The following is a 16,499-nucleotide window of genomic DNA, read 5'->3' on the forward strand; positions in this document are numbered from 1 at the left end:
GCAGCTGTTAGATCATCCAATTTAGACTGAATCTCGGTTAAAGCATTTTTAATTTCAGCCTGATTTCATGTTATTTCTGCACTAAGAGATTTTCTAGTGTCTTTTATCCTTCTTTCAAGCCCAGCTAGTAACCTTATAATCATTATTCCAAATTCCATCTTTGACATTTTATTTACATCCCTATGGATTAGATCTGTGGCAGAGAGTATTTTCTGTTTTTTTGTTGTGAATTCCTCCTCTTATTCATTTTGCCCAGAGAAGAATGGATGAACAAGAGAGCAAAATAAAAAATATCAGCCATGACCCAAACAAAATACACACTAGTGAAATTCAAAGAGGTCAGAAACCAAAAACCAAAGGAAAAAAAATGTGGGGATGGGGGTGCAAAAAGAGAATATAATCTCCCAGGTGGTCAAACCTCCAGGAGGTACTGGGTTGTTAAAAGACACCAAATCCGGGAGGCCTGGGTGGCTCAGTCAGTTAAGCCACTGCCTTTGGCTCAGGCCATGATCCCGGCATCCTGGGATCGAGTTCCCCATTGGGCTCCTTGCTCTGCAGGGAGCCTGCTTCTCTCTCCACTTGTGCATGCATGCGCTCTCGCTCTCTCTCTCTCTCTCTCTCTCTCTCTGGAAAAAAAAAAAAAAGACGAAAAACAAACCCCACAAACACAAAAACAAACAAAAAAACCCCCACCAAATCCCAAAAGTGTAAAATCACCAAAGTTACATATATACAAACATAACACTGAATACAGTGAAAGGAAGCAAAAAATGAAGAATATATCTAAAAAATGTAAATATAGAAAATGAAAATTTAAAAAGACTCAAAAAGGAGGGGCACCTGGGTGGCTCAGTGGGTTAAGCCTCCACCTTCGGCTCAGGTCATGATCTCAGGGTCCTGGGATCGAGCCCCACATCGGGCTCTCTGCTCAGCAGGGGGCCTGCTTCTCCCTTCTCTCTGCCTGCCTCTCTGCCTACTTGTGATCTCTCTCTCTGTCAAATAAAAAAAAAAAGACTTAAAAAAGAAGAGTTGATAAAATAATAAACTAATTGGAATGGAAAAAAGAAAAAAAATGGAAAGGAAAAATTTTAGACTGAAAGATAAATCATGAAAAAACCTTTGAATTCTATTTACTGTTTTCCCTTAGTATTGGAATTTTGCACTCCTGTGTGCTCCTAAACTTGGTGTTCACTTGTTCTTCCAGGTGTTTTCTGGGGAAGGGGCCTGCTGTGCTGATTCTCAGGCATCTCTGCCTGGGGGGAGTTGTACCGCCCCTTGCCAGGGGGCCGCGCTCAGTGTAAACTGCTTCTGGTTGCTCTGTGCCGCTCTTGTTCCCTGAAGCCTTTGTGGGCCACTTTAGAGGATGAAAATAAGAATGCCTGTGCCCTGATTTCCAGCCCCAGAGTGAAAGATCTCGGTCCACTCTTTCAGAACTGTCAGGAATAAGCAACCTTCACTTTTGTGCATGCCAGACTCTGCAGTCTCCTGTGGCTCGTGCCTGCCCCAATCCTCCTGGGAGAAGGCAGAAGGTCACTGCTCTTTCTGTCCTATGCAGGGCCCCCACACAACAGCTGCTGCCCAACCTAGCCACAGTTTGCGGATTATGGCAAACCTTATGGAGACCCCCCTCCTCTGCTCCCCGACCCTATCCAATTTCCCCACTCCAATGTCTGGGAACTCTGCTGGCTTAGACACCCCATGCTTCTGTGACCCCAGGGGTCCTGAGACCACACTGTCCCTCCTTGGATTCTGCCCCACCTCACCGCCTGGGCAAGGACAGCTCTTACTGGAGCAAATTTCTAAAGGTTCTGATTTTATGTTTTAGGGCTACATCACTTTCCTATGGCCGGCTTACACAGGCTCCCACTCTGCACAGAGGATCTTCCCACATACCCCTGCCGATTCATTTCTCAGCACCTCCTACATTGCAAAAAGTGGTCACTTTTCTATCTGTAGAATTCCAACAATTCTTTCCTTATGTCTCAGGTTGAATTCATAGGTGTTCAGAATGATTTGATAGTTATCTAGCTAAATTCAAGGGACCAGATGAAACGAGGTCCTCTACCGGTGCACCATCTTGCCTTCCCCCTCTCAGTTTATTACATTTTAAAAAAAGATTTATTTAGAGAGTGAATGGGGATTGGGGGAGAGAATCCTGAAGCAGACTCTGATAAGCAGTGTCCAACATGGGGCTCGATTCCAGGATCCTGAGATCATGACCTGGACCCAAAGAAAGGGTTGGCAGACTGAGCCACCCAGGTGCCCCTCCATTTGGTTTAAATGTTAAAGACATTTATTAATTCACAAGATATCCAATGAGGGCAGAGCAGGCTCCAGGCCCACAATGACTTGGCATGCTTCTAGGGACCCAGTCTCCTTCCGCTATTTCTCCTTATCCTGAGGCTGGGTCCACTCACAGCTGCCAGAAGACCTTCAGTGTTAATCTGGGCTTCAGTTCCCTGAAACTAAAACTTTGGTTTCTTGTACAGTAGACTGGGGAAAGTTTAGGCTACCACAGTATTTTGCAGGTTGTGTAGACCAGAGTTTAGGCTACTGCCGCATTTTCTAGGTTGTAGCTGTTGTGTTTATTGGTTCCTGGTTTTCCCACTATGACCTGCTTAAGGGATGTGGAAGGACTGGTACCCAATACAGAGCCGGGGGAAAGGCTTACTCATTCATGAGTTTTAGGAAAAATTATTAGCAAACAATCCTGGATCTCCTTTTCTATGGACACAGAACTTGTGGTTGAGCAGAGTTGTCTGGCTCTTGCCAGTGAGGGAATAAATGGTGGCAGGTCTTCTAGGAAAGGTATGAGGTGAGATTCTGTGCTCTGCAGAGTCCTGGGAAAGGAGTTAGGCAAATGAGCAAAGAGAGAAAAATGGCTGCTAGGGTAGGGAAGGGGGTGGATGAGGGGCCGTGTATGCGAGCACCAAGATGGATGGTGAGTCTGCTGAGATTTGTAATGGAGCACGAAATGTGCCTCTGTTGACCATTGGAGGTAGCTGATTGTCCTCCTTGACCTGGTTCCTGAGAAGTGGGCCAGAACCTACTGACCTCACCTCTCCTGCCTCCTTTCCTCCAAGTCTGTAGTAAGCCTTGGATACTGGCAGGATCCTTCCATCTAGCATTTTGTAAGACTGCTAAGGAGAGGGAGAGGAAGACAACCGAAATTCACAGGCACAAGTGACCCCCTCCCGCTCAGTGTCCCCTCATCATCCCAGAGGCCCAAGGTTTTAGGGATTATTTCTTCACAAGAGAGAGTTCCAGTGTTCACTCTCTCCAGTGGCATATGAAAGTGCTCATTTCCCAACATCCTCACCAACACAGTGTATTAGGAGCCTTTTCAGTGTTGTTAATCTGATATGTGAAAAATGGTATCTTTATTTTATATTCCTCTAATTTGGGGGGTAAAGTTCAAAATCATTTTATATGTTTAAGAGTCATTTATGTTTTATTGTGAACTGTCTGTTATGTAAGGGAGTACTTTCTTGACCTTAGTAAAATGATGGTAACACTATTAAGCTCTGCAGCCTCTAGCAAGCAGTGAAAGGACTTGAGATGGGAGGGTGACTCAATCTCACCCAGATTGAGAAATTAGCCAGATGACCCCAAGTGCTTGGGCATGTAGGGAATCCTGGCCCTAAAGATGGAGCCTGTGGGTAGATTCTGTAGGAAATGCAAAGAAAGTTTAAAGTGGTGGTCCCTGACAGTAAGGACATGCACCTTACTTTGAGCTGAGGGTGAACCAGGCTTTAGGAAGATGGGGCCAGGCCTAAGAGGCCTGAACCCTCCCTCCTGGGCTCCTGAGACAGCTTTCCTAACCAGAGGCAGGGACCCACCTTGGAGCCCCAGGACCTGGGTGCCCCAGGCAGCATGTCAGCAGCCTGCCTGCCTTCTTCCTCTGCTGGGCTGGCATCTCCACACTGAAGGCCAAATAGGATGTGGTGAGCATCTTTTAAGTTTTTGTTTCAATATCCAGTCTGTTGTGAATGATATTCTATAACACACAATAAAAATGATTTCCTAGAAACATAAAATGCAAGATAACCTGTAAACTGCAAGCTCAATTTATTAGGAGAATCAATAGACCTAGAACTCCCGTATCACATTGCAGTACATTTCTAAATGCTACTCAAATTTTGTTCTTAAGATAATTACGCTGTAAGCAATAGGACTTAGAACACAGATTTTTTTCTTTCCCCCTCTTTTATTTCCCATCTCCTTTACCCCAGCTCCCCACCCCAGAGCTGAACAAGTCCATTTATTCAGCAACATTTGCTTGTACCTTCCCCTTCAGCAGAGAGTCTGTGAGGCCATTTTATAACCATAGAGGCTTTTACCCACACAGGATAGAGATGAAGGAAACAGGGTAAGAGATAATGGCCTATATTTACTTATTTGCTTCAACATTTATTAGCCCCGTTTCATGATTTGAAAATATTATTTCATCATTATCTTGCCTTTTGAGTTTTATCTGAGTCCTAAGTAGTTTGTACTTGGCCATGAAAAAGCATATTTCAAAGAGGAACATTAAGATCTGATGTTCTGATGTAAAATACTTTCTTTCCTATGTACCAATCATGGGACACTTTAAAGATTTTATTTATTTATTCAGAGGGAGAGCATGAGTGGAAGGGGCAGAGGAAGAGGGAAAAACAGGCTCCCAGCTGAGCAGGGAGCCTGATGTGGGGCTTGATCTCATGACTCTGAGTCCCTGACCTGAGCCAAAGGCAGACGCTTAACTGACTGAGGAATCCAGGTGCTCCACGGGGCATTTTATTTGTAAATCATTAATTCTACCATTAAATCATTAAATAGATTCTACTTACTTTAGTTGCAGCAGCTTTAAATTAAAAAAAAAAATGTGAAAGTCCCTATTTCTCCCATGAGTCCACAGATAAATCGCTGACCCTGAAGAAGAGCAGCAGAATCCTCATTTGCTCTTCTCCTGGGGCGGCTCTGCAGGGACGCTTTCCGACCTCACTGAGGGATAGCTGGTCTCTGTGTCTTTCTCAGGATATTTTCCTTAAGTCCGTTCTGTCAGGTGGCTGATAAAGGCACTTCTACTAAAGACAGAATGTCATTGTAAAGTTCTAAATTTAGGGCTGGGATGGAGACCACCTTCTGGAGATTAAAGATAAATGAACATTTGACATCTTCCTTCCCGAATTGTTTCATTTGTGAAGGTGCCCCTCTGGTTCAAAATGTTAAAAATATATTTGGAGGGAATGCAGTGACTGCCTGTGTCATGCCCCTGTTCCCAGCCTGTTGCCGCTGTCAGCCACGTACTTGATGTCACCAGGGCCCTGGTGAAGGATGGGTCCCTGGCTTCTCATCCTTTGCTGTTACAAACAGGGCTTTTGATAAAAACCCTTGTAGACGTGTCCTCTGCACATGTGAAAGACCCTGCCAGTGGGATTGTGAGCCCCAGAGCCCCTGTGTCTGCCATATTGACGATCACAAAGATTTTATTGTCATTGTGACAGTGTCTACAGTACAGTTTGGAGATGTGCAAGGCTGGGTGATAGTGATATGACACAAAGGCCTTTCATAGCTATTCCCTGATTTGATCTCTCACCCGCTCTTTTAACAAGTAAGAACAGGTATAACCACGCTCACTCACAGGAAAGGAGACGGGTCCAGTTTGTGGCAGAACAAGGACCAAATGGACTGAAGCTCCCACAAGAAAAAGCTAGGTGCTTTTCCACAGTGGGCCAGGTCAGTTTTATGACCTGCAAGGATTTCTCTCTGGGTTGGTGGCCAGGGCTTTGGCCTAGGCCATTTCCTGGGGGGAGTGGATGGCAGGGAGACTAATTTCCTGAGACACACCTTCAATTTCACCAGAGATGTGCTGAAGAAAGAACTTTACATGGCAATGACATGGACTTTGCTGATGTCAACTGGACAGAGCAAGACATCAGCAGACTCTCCAGATGAGATCCTAACACTGGAGGCAGAAAGTGATATACTAGAACTTGTCCCAGTCTTCATCCCAGGGACCAAACAGAGACTTCATCCCAGGGACACAAATACAGTCTGGAAACTGAAGAGCACCAGGGACAGAACAGCACTGAATGAGGGGGTTGGATGACATCAGCTTGGCATGATGCTATTGCAGAATGCCCATCAGGAGAAACTGGCAGAAGTCAATGAGAGACCCTGCGGGCAACTAATTGAGTATCAAAAACGGGTGGAAGACCTGCAAAACCAAGACTCTGCTGGGAACGTGAAAGATGACTTCTTTCAAGAAAGGGAAACTGAGCTCAGAAGGTTGAAGCAACAACTTGCAGAGATGCAGCAGCTGAAGGACAGTTTAAACAATGTTGCTTCTTATCACAGAGCTAAACACCAAAAGTTGCTTTTGGAGCTCCAAGATGTAAGACATCAGCTGGAAAAATCTATTCTATGGAACAATGAAGATTCTCTGGAGAACAACATTGCTGTGAGGGCTTTACAAATAGGGAAAGGAGAGTTACTAGCAAAATTGTGTGGGCCCGAAAAGAAGCTGTTGGAAGAGACAAACAAGTCTGAGTGAAGTCTCAAAGAATGGTCACCGGTAGAGCATGCGCATTTCATTCAACTCGGTCAAGAGAAAGACCTGGAAATACCACACCTCCAAAAGAGGAACAGATGGATGCCGACCATCAAGAAATGAAGAAACTGCTGTCCTCTGCTTTGGAGGAGCAGAAGCAATTGACACAATGCGTCAGAGAGCAAGACGTGTACATTGAAGAGCTTAGAGAAAGGCCAGAGTTTCAGGAGGAATTCGGTAAATCGACTGGAACCTTAAGAAGCAATGACATTTTACAGCCATCCACGGAGGACAAAGATATGTGTCCCCCATTCAGGACAGATAAAAATCCCCATGCAAATGCAGACCTGGAGTGGCTAAGACAACAGAGTCTCACTGTCCCTGGGGTTGACCCTAAAATCCTAGTTGAGATTGTTGAACTCGAGTGTGAGGTATTTCAACTCAAGGAGTTAAAATATGATCTTGGGGTGCCTGGGTGGCTTCATCTTCCTACCGACAGGAGATGAATGTTAAACATGCTCAGCTCCCTTCAGTAAAAGACGAGCAGATTCAGAATTTGCAAGATGTGATAGAACAGATGAAAGCCTGGTTGCCTGACAAAAATCCTCCCGTGAACAAAGACCTGGAGCACCTGAAACAACAGAGTCACACTGTCCCTGTGGTTGACCTAAAATCCTAGGCAAGACTGTAGAACTAGAGTGTGAGGTCTTTCAACTCAATGAGTTAAAAGATGCCCTTGAGGGGGAAATAAAAGAGCAACAGATCATTGACAACCAGCAGCAGGGGAAGAGAGCACTGCTTCAGTCCTTACAGGAGCAGAAGCAGAAAGTGGGTCATGTTCAACACCAGCAGGAGTAGAGGAGTACTGAGGAGTGATCAGCTCTTTTCAGCAAAAGACAAGGAGATTCAGAATTTGTAAGGTACGACAGAACAGATGAAATCCATTGCCTGACAAAAGCTACACATTCCAACAGAACACTGTGATGATGTTGAAGTGACAAGTCGGCCTCTTACTAGAGAGAATGGAAGTGAAAAACCATGATTTATTATTAAAAAGAGGAAGAAGTTTAGGGCACCTGGGTGGCTCAGTTGATTAAGCCTCTGCCTTCAGCTCAGGTCATGATCTCAGGGTTCTGGGATTGAGCCCCACATCAGGCTCTCTGCTCAGTGGGGAGCCTGCTTCCTCCTCTCTCTGCCTGCCTCTCTGCCTACTTGTGATCTCTCTCTGTGTCAAATAAATACAATCCTTAAAAAAAAGAGGAGGAGAATGAAGTTTAACTCACTTTTTAAAAGTGATCAAGGAGCAAGAAGTCATTGAATGCACACCTACAGGAAACATAACTGTGGGTTCAGAAATATATCAATTAAAGCAACTGTAAGTATAACTAGCTTTATGGGAACGAGAAGTAGTGGAAGGAGCTTAAATCCCAAGACACTGTGGGCACTGGAGTCTGCTCTACCTCTCAATGAGTATCTTGTGAGTTAATAAATGTCTTTACCATTTAAACCAAATGGAGGGGCACCTGGTAGGCTCATCATCTGAGAGGCCAACACTTAGTTTCTGCCCAGGTCATGACCTCGGGGTCCTGGGACGGAGCTCTGCATCAGGCTCCTTCTTAGTGAGGGGGCTGTTCCAGGATTCTCTCTCCTTCTGCCCCTCTCCCCTACTCCCTCTCAAATAAATAAATCTTTAAAAAAAAAATAAATGGGGCGCCTGGGTGGCTCAGTGGTTTAGGCCTCTGCCTTCAGCTCAGGTCATGATCTCAGGGTCCTGGGATAGAGCCCCGCATTGGGTTCTCTGCTCAGTGGGGAGCGTGCTTCCCCTTCCTCTTCCCCTCTCTCTGCCTGCCTTCTGCCTGCTTGTGATCTCTGTCTATCAAATAAATAAATAATCTTTAAAAAAAAATTAAACCAAATGGAGTTGGTCTTCTGTTACTTACACCCTGAAGGAACCTAAGTGATATTCTAAGTGTATTAACTCATTTCCATTTCCTTGATGAGTAAAGCTCAAAGCAGGAGGGTGTGTGTGTGTATGTGTGTGTGATGTCACCCAGCCCAGTTCTGAGCTCACAGAAGCAGACAGATATCATATCTTCTCTTCATATCCACTGACAAAGCTTACTGCTGCCTTGACTGCAGTCGGCGCTATTGCTGTACAAACATGTCCCCCCACCTCGTCCATGTTTCCATATCCGCAGACTCCTGTAAAAAAGCACATACCGTTGGTGACTCAAGGCAGCAACTCAACACAGAAACACACCAAGGGACAAAATTACCTACAAGCCCAGATTGTCCAAGGAAAACTGACCCACAGAGTTTTAAAAGAGTAAACAGGATCCGTTGTCTAAAACAGGGCTTTTCAAACAAAGAATTGCTACCCATCCATGTTAGAAGATCACTGTGACAGAACAGGTGAACCAATCAAAACCCTCAAAGCTTTAGAACTATAATTCCAGACTCCTGATACGTCAATAATAAATCTGAGTAGCATGTTCAAAAAAAAAAAAATCAATGTGGTTAATAAACTAAAAGGAGTTAGACCCAGAAACATCTTAAGTGTTACCCAGAGCACATGACCTCATTTCCCTTTGCTTGATGAGTAAGCTGAAAGGGGCAGGGTGTGTGTGCATGTGCCTGTGTATGCACATGTGTGTGCAGGTTGTGTGCGTGTGTGTGTGTGTGAGATATCACCACACTAGGTCTGAGTTCCCAGAAGCAGAGAGCCTGGAGCCTTTATAAAGCCCTGATTTGGAAAGCAATAATGAGTTTCAGGAGAAACTAAAAAAGAGGAACCTGAACATGCTTTCCTGGAGAGAAATTACTAAAGTCATCATAAAGGAATATATAAAGGAAGAATTTTCTCCCCCTCGCTCCAGTAACAGAACAAAAGAAGGGAAGAATTGCTACTGTGCCAGGGCATCGTCACCACTGGTTCCACCATCCTATGAGAAGGCACCATTTAGTGAAAAGGGTGAAAAATCATGCCATCAGCCATTCAAAAAGGCCTCACTGAAGCAAAGTGAGCAGGAGACTTAGATGCCTTACATTTTAATTTCCCAGTTATTGTTAGAGATCATGTCACTCCAGGACATGATCCCAACAACCCTCATGGTATCTATGAGGCATTTCCCTTCAAGTTATTCAAGGAATTAAAATAGGCAGTACAAAACTATGGAGTCAATTCCCCATATACAACGGGAATCATTCAAGGCATCTGAGAAGAAAATCAACCTATTCCGATTGATGGGTTATTACTAGCAAAACCTGTCTTATCCTCAAGTGAGTTTTTACAGTTTAACATGGTAGCAAGATCATGCAGAAACAGCAGCTGCCCATAACACAGCTAATAATGTTCCTGTTTCCATGGAGCAGCTCATGGGTGTTGGGCCATGGGCCTGGGTGCAAGATCAAGTACTAATGAGTGATCAAGCTATTGAGCAGCTCTGGCGTTGTTTGAGAGCCTGGGAGAGAACAGAATCCCAAGGAGAGAAGTGTTCTTCTTTTCAAAAGGTGGTACAGGGTCCTAAAGAACCCTATACTGATTTTATTGTGGGGTTACAAGAAGCTATTAAAAGATAAATTAATCTCAAAGCTGCTGATACAATTCTTCAGCTACTGGCATATGAAAATGCCAAGGCTGATTGTAAAAAGCTGATTGAACCCTTTAAAGGCAAGGAAACATTAACAGACCATATTAAGCTATGCCAAGGAGTAGGAATAGAGACCTATAAAGCTGTTTTGTTAGCTCTAGCAATGGCTGCTCTGACCACAGGAAAATTTAAAGGACAATATTTCAACTGTGAGCAGACACAGCATTCTAAAGCTCAACATAGGCAACAAGGAAAATTCTCCCTGTGAAATGCAAGACATGAGCCACCAGGTCTCTGTCCTAAATGTAAAGAAGGAATTCATTGGGCCAATCAATGTTATTCCAAATTCCACAAGGATGAATCCCCCCTTCAGGGAAACTTACTTTGGGGCAAGCCTTCAGCTCCACAAAACAAGGGGGGCCAATTCTCCCTTAGCACCCAGCTTTCAGACAAAGGTACCATTTTAAATTTATGTAGTGCCGGATTAGATATCCCCATTCCCAAAGATCATCTCTTAATGCCTGCCCAGCTTCCCACTAAAATTCCAAATAATTTTTGGCCCTTTACTGAAGGGAACCACTGGGTTACTTTTGGGACAATCTGGCCTCACCTCAAAGGGAGTATTAGTCCACACCGGCATTATGGATTCAGACTACACCAGTGAAATTACAGTGACAATAACTACTGAGCTCCATACTGTTTCCAAAAAGGGGACTGCACTGCCCAGTTCCTACTTTTACCCTATTTCCAGGGTCAATTTAAAAACATGGAAAGACAAAGAGGCGACCGATGGAATGGGAAAATATATTTGCAAATGACACTACAAAGGACTGATCTCCAAGATCTATAAAGAACTCCTCAAACTCAACACTCAAAAAAACAGATAATCACATCAAAAAATGGGCAGAAGACATGAACAGACACTTCTACAAAGAAGACATGCAAATGGCTAACAGACACATGAAAAAATGTTCATCATCATTAGCCATCAGGGAGATTCAGATCAAAACTACATTGAGATACCACCTTACACCAATTAGAATGGCCCAAATTAATAAGACAGTAAACAAGCATTGGAGAGGATGTGGAGAAAGGGGAACTCTCTTATATGGTTGGGGGGAATGCAAATTGGTACAGCCACTTTGGAAAACAGTGTGGAGATTCCTTAAGAAATTAAAAACAGAGCTATCCTATGGCCCTGCAACTGCACTACTGGGTATTTACCCCAAAGATACAGAGGTAGGAAAAAGAAGGGCCATCTCTACCCCAGTGTTCACAGCAGCAATGACCATAGTTGCCAAACTGTGGAAAGATCCAAGATACCCTTCAAAAGACAAATGGATAAAGAAGATATGGTCCATATATACAATGGAGTATTATGCCTCCATCAGAAAGGATGAACGAATACCCAACTTTTGTATCAACATGGATGGGACTGGAGGAGATTATGCTGAGTGAAATACGTTAAGCAGAGAGTCCATCATATGGTTTCACTTACTTGTGGAGCATAAGGAATAACAGGGAGGACATTGGGTGAAGGACAGGAGAAGTGATTTGTGGGAAATCAGAGGGGGAGATGAACCATGCGAGACTGTGGACTCTGAGAAACAAATTGAGGGACTGGGAGGGAAGGGGGGGTAGGGGGTTGGGAGAGCCTGGTGGTGGGTATTAAGGAGGGCACATATTGCATGGAGCACTGGGTGTGGTCCATAAACAATCTTGGGACACTGAAAAAAAAATTAAAAAAAAATAATAAAAACATGGAAAGAAACTCTACTGGGTTTGGAAGCACTGGAAAACCGGGGCATATTTCATTGAGAAAATTTATATAAACTGATCTGCCATGTTAAAATACAAGGAAAAGAATTTTCGGGTCTCACTGATACTGGAGCTGATGTCTCAGTCATAAGCTTGTTACATTGGCTTATTATCTATGATTATCCAGAATCATAGAATGGGCTTTTGTTCCAAATAATACTGTTAAAACACTCACTACCTATATAGACTGTATTGGGAGCATTATTCAGTTGGGAAGAACAGGAACTTGTCAAATACAGGGATATGATCCAAAGGTTATTGTTCTGCCTTTACATAAAATACAAACTGAAACAGCATTCCAGAATAATTTAAATTGGCAAATTGCTCTCAGTGCTTTTACTGGAAGCTCATCCCCTCATGACCCCTCTTTACCTATTCATTTCTAAAGCACACTGCTTTTGTGCTTCCTAAAATTACCTCTAAAAATCCAGGAACAGATGATCCTACTCACTGTTCTGATGGCTCTGTCAAAGGCAAACCCTGTTATTATGGTCCTACCTCAAAAATCCTATCTACTACTGGTCTCAGCACAGAAGTCACAATTAATGGCAGTTACTATGTGATTTCAAGATGTTTCTCCTGCATTTAATTTGTTACCTGATTCTTTATATACAGTGTATGTTTTACAGCATATGCAAACTGCTGCTATTTCTACATCTGATGTACTATGCCGGCCCTCATCACGGTAGCCATAAGTCTTCCTGGATGTTATGCACAAATAGATAACTTTACTTATTGGGCGTATATACCTAATCCTCCCCTGCTCCGTCCAGCAGAGTGGGGAGAAGATACAACAGCAATTTATTTGAATGCCTCAAAATGGGTACCTGGAATATTGGATCCCAGATTGCCATCATTGCCCCAAGAGGAGGGCACAAACATTAATCTTACCTTGGGATATCAAAATAGACCAATATTTATCAGTTCTCACTCCAGTTCGCTAATCCCTGATGATCAAAGATGGTTGGTGGCTTCTCCTGTTAATAATAGTTTGACCTCAGGTGCCGGGTGGCTCAGTGGGTTGAGCCTCTGCTTTTGGCTCAGGTCATGATCTCAGAATACTGGGATCGAGCCCCATGTTGGGCGTTCTGCTTAGTAGGGAGCTTTCTTCCCCCTCTCTCTCTGCCTGCCTCTGCCTACTTGTGATCTCTCTCTGTCAAATAAATAAATAAAATTCTTAAAAAAATAATAGTCTGACTGCAGTTCAGTTACATTTACTTTCTAATAAAATGTTCCATGCCAATGAATATCAGGGTGCTAGCTATAGCACAGCAGTACCCCCTAGTCCCAAAAACAAACTGACACAGATGTGATCCCATAAGGGAATTCGCCCCTTGTGGGAGGATTGTCAAGCTTCTCACCCAAGTGTCCTTATTGATTCCTATGAAATTGTGTGTCACTGGTCCCCTAAGGGGATGGCAGCCACAACTTGCACTGGGAGACACTGCTCTTCTCACTGGAACTTAAAAAGGCAGTTTCTAATTACCTTACCTTACCACAAACCTCTACTTGGGGAAATGCACCTCTGGCCTGTCATGGGCAAGGACTTTCGGGGCCATCCCCTTTTGTTGATTGTCATAAAAGACAAAAAAATTTATGGAAAGTCACCACCACTTTAAATCGCTTAGCTAAGAGTCTGGAATAGCTCTTACATTTATCAGTCCAATCATCATGCATTCACCTTTCCCTGATGAGAGAAGAATGGGTAAGGGCACATATGAGAGATCCCTATGTTTTTGTTATTCGAGAAATGACTTTTGATCAGAACGCTAGAGAAATAAAGTGTCCCAAATGTAAAATGGTCAACTGCACGAATGAGAATGTTTACACAGACAATTCTATTATTCTCATAGCTAGAAGAATAGGCATTTGGTTGGCAATGAAACACCACCATGTTTGGGAAAGCACTCCAGATATGCAAATACTTTGAACAGTTTTTTGTTTTTGCTTTTAAAGATGTTATTAATTTGACAGAGACACAGCGAGAGAGGGAACACAAGCATGGGGAGTGGGAGAGGGAGAAGCAAGCTTCCTGCCAAGCAGGGAGCCTAAGGCAGGGCTTGATCCCAGGACCGTGGGATCATGACATGACCCAAAGGCAGATGCCCAATGACTGAACCACCCAGGTGCCCCAACTTTTAACAGTTTTGAAGGACAGGGTCCACAGAACAAAAAGATTTCTTGGGCTGCTTATAGCACCTATTTTAGGAATAAATAGCCATTACTGCTATGGCTACGACTGCTGGAATGGCCTTGCATTAGACTGTACAAACCGCTCAATTTGTGCAAAAAATGGCATGAGAATGCTAGCAAAGCTTGGAATCAATAAACAGTCATAGATCGAAGATTAAATGAAAGAGTTTCTAACTTAGAATCAGCTGTGATATATATACATATAGATGACCTTTAAAATATAAAGCTTAGGCTCCCCTTTTGTGATTGGAAAGTTCCTTCCTTCAGTGTTACTCCCTACGCCTGTAATGAATCAGAAATATTGTGAAACAAGGCTCACCCTCATATTACTAGTCATTATGGAGATCATTTAACTTTGGGATATTAAACAGCTTCAAGATAACTATTCAAGGCTTCAAAGTATAGGGATAGAGGGAACATTTCTGAACTTCATCAAATCTATCTATGAAAGACCCACAGCAAGTATCATCCTCAATGGGAAGAAGCTTGCGTCCTTCCCGTTGAGATCAGGAACACGACAAAGACGCCCACTCTCACCACTCTTGTTCAATATAGTATTAGAAGTCCTAGCAACAGCAATCAGACAACAAAGAGAAATAAAAGGTATCCAAATTGGTAATGAAGAAGTCAAACTCTCTCTCTTTGCAGATGACATGATTCTTTCTATGTAAAACCCAAAAGACTCCACCCCCAAACTACTAGAACTCATACAGCAATTCAGCAACGTGGCAGGATACCAAGTCAATGTACAGAAATCAGTGGCTTTCTTATATACTAACAATGAAAATACAGAAAGGGAAATTAGAGAATCAATTCCATTTACTATAGCACCAAGAACCATAAGATACCTGGGAATAAACCTAACCAAAGAGGTAAAGGATCTGTATTCGAGGAAGTACAGAACACTCATGAAAGAAATTGAAGAAGACACAAAAAGATGGAAGACCATTCCATGCTCTTGGATCGGAAGAATAAACATTGTTAAAATGTCTATACTGCCTAGAGCAATCTATACTTTTAATGCTATTCTGATCAAAATTCCACCAGTATTCTTCAAAGAGCTGGAGCAAATAATCCTAAAATTTGTATGGAATCAGAAGAGACCCTGAATCACTAAGGAAATGTTGAAAAACAAAAATAAAACTGGGGGCATCACGTTACCTGATTTCAAGCTTTACTACAAAGCTGTGATCACCAAGACAGCATGGTACTGGCATAAAAACAGACACAGACCAGTGGAACAGAGTAGAGAGCCCAGATATGGACCCTCAACTCTACAGTCAATTAATCTTCGACAAAATAGGAAAAAATATACAGTGGAAAAAAGACAGTCTCTTCAATAAATGGTGCTGGGAAAACTGGGCAGCTAAATGTAGAAGAATGAAACTCGACCATTCTCTTACACCATACACAAAGATAAACTCAAAATGGATAAAAGACCTCAATGTGAGACAGGAATCCATCAGAATCCTAGAGGAGAACATAGGCAGTAACCTCTTCGATATCAGTCACAGCAACTTCTTTCAAGATATGTCTCCAAAGGCAAAGGAAACAAAAGCGATGATGAACTTTTGGGACTTCATCAAAATCAAAAGCTTGGGGGCGCCTGGGTGGCTCAGTGGGTTAAGCTGCTGCCTTCGGCTCAGGTCATGATCTCAGGGTCCTGGGATCGAGTCCCGCATCGGGCTCTCTGCTCAGCAGGGAGCCTGCTTCCTCCTCTCTCTCTCTCTGCCTGCCTCTCTGCCTACTTGTGATCTCTCTCTGTCAAATAAATAAATAAATAAATAAAAATTAAAAAAAAAAATAAAAAGCTTCTGCACAGCAAAGGAAACAGTCAAGAAAACAAAGAGGCAACCCACGGAATGGGAGAAGATATTTGCAAATGACAGTACAGACAAAAGGTTGATATCCAGGATCTATAATGAACTCCTCAAACTCAACACACACAAAACAGACAATCATATCCAAAAATGGGCAGAAGATATGGACAGACACTTCTCCAATAAAGACATACAAATGGCTATCAGACACATGAAAAAATGTTCATCATCACTAGCCATCAGGGAGATTCAAATTAAAACTACATTGAGATATCACCTTACACCAGTTAGAATGGCCAAAATTAGCAAGACAGGAAACAACATGTGTTGGTGGGGATGTGGAGAAAGGGGAACCCTCTTACACTGTTGGTGGGAATGCAAGTTGCTGCAGCCTCTTTGGAGAACACTGTGGAGATTCCTCAAGAAATTAAAAATAGAGCTTCCCTATGACCCTGCCATTGCACGCCTGGGTATTTACCCCAAAGACACAAATGGAGTGAAAAGAAGGGCCATCTGTACCCCAATGTTTATAGCAGCAATGGCCAC

The 16,499-nt window shown here is 43.2% G+C and overlaps 2 long non-coding RNA genes across 2 annotated transcripts in view; one reads left to right on the forward strand and one right to left on the reverse strand.

Annotated features, from left to right (window-relative positions):
* Nucleotides 1–16,499, forward strand: part of LOC309855012 — a 51,858-nt gene that overhangs the window by 18,784 nt on the left and 16,575 nt on the right. The window lies entirely within an intron of this gene.
* Nucleotides 4,052–16,499, reverse strand: part of LOC309855006 — a 93,911-nt gene continuing 81,463 nt past the window's right edge. Inside the window, exon 7 of the long non-coding RNA XR_014306551.1 lies at nt 4,052–8,734. This is a non-coding gene — a long non-coding RNA (uncharacterized lncRNA). The remainder of the gene's footprint in view (nt 8,735–16,499) is intronic.

This window comes from Mustela nivalis (genome assembly GCF_964662115.1).
Source record: "Mustela nivalis genome assembly, chromosome: 19".
NCBI classification, from domain to species: Eukaryota; Metazoa; Chordata; class Mammalia; order Carnivora; family Mustelidae; genus Mustela; species Mustela nivalis.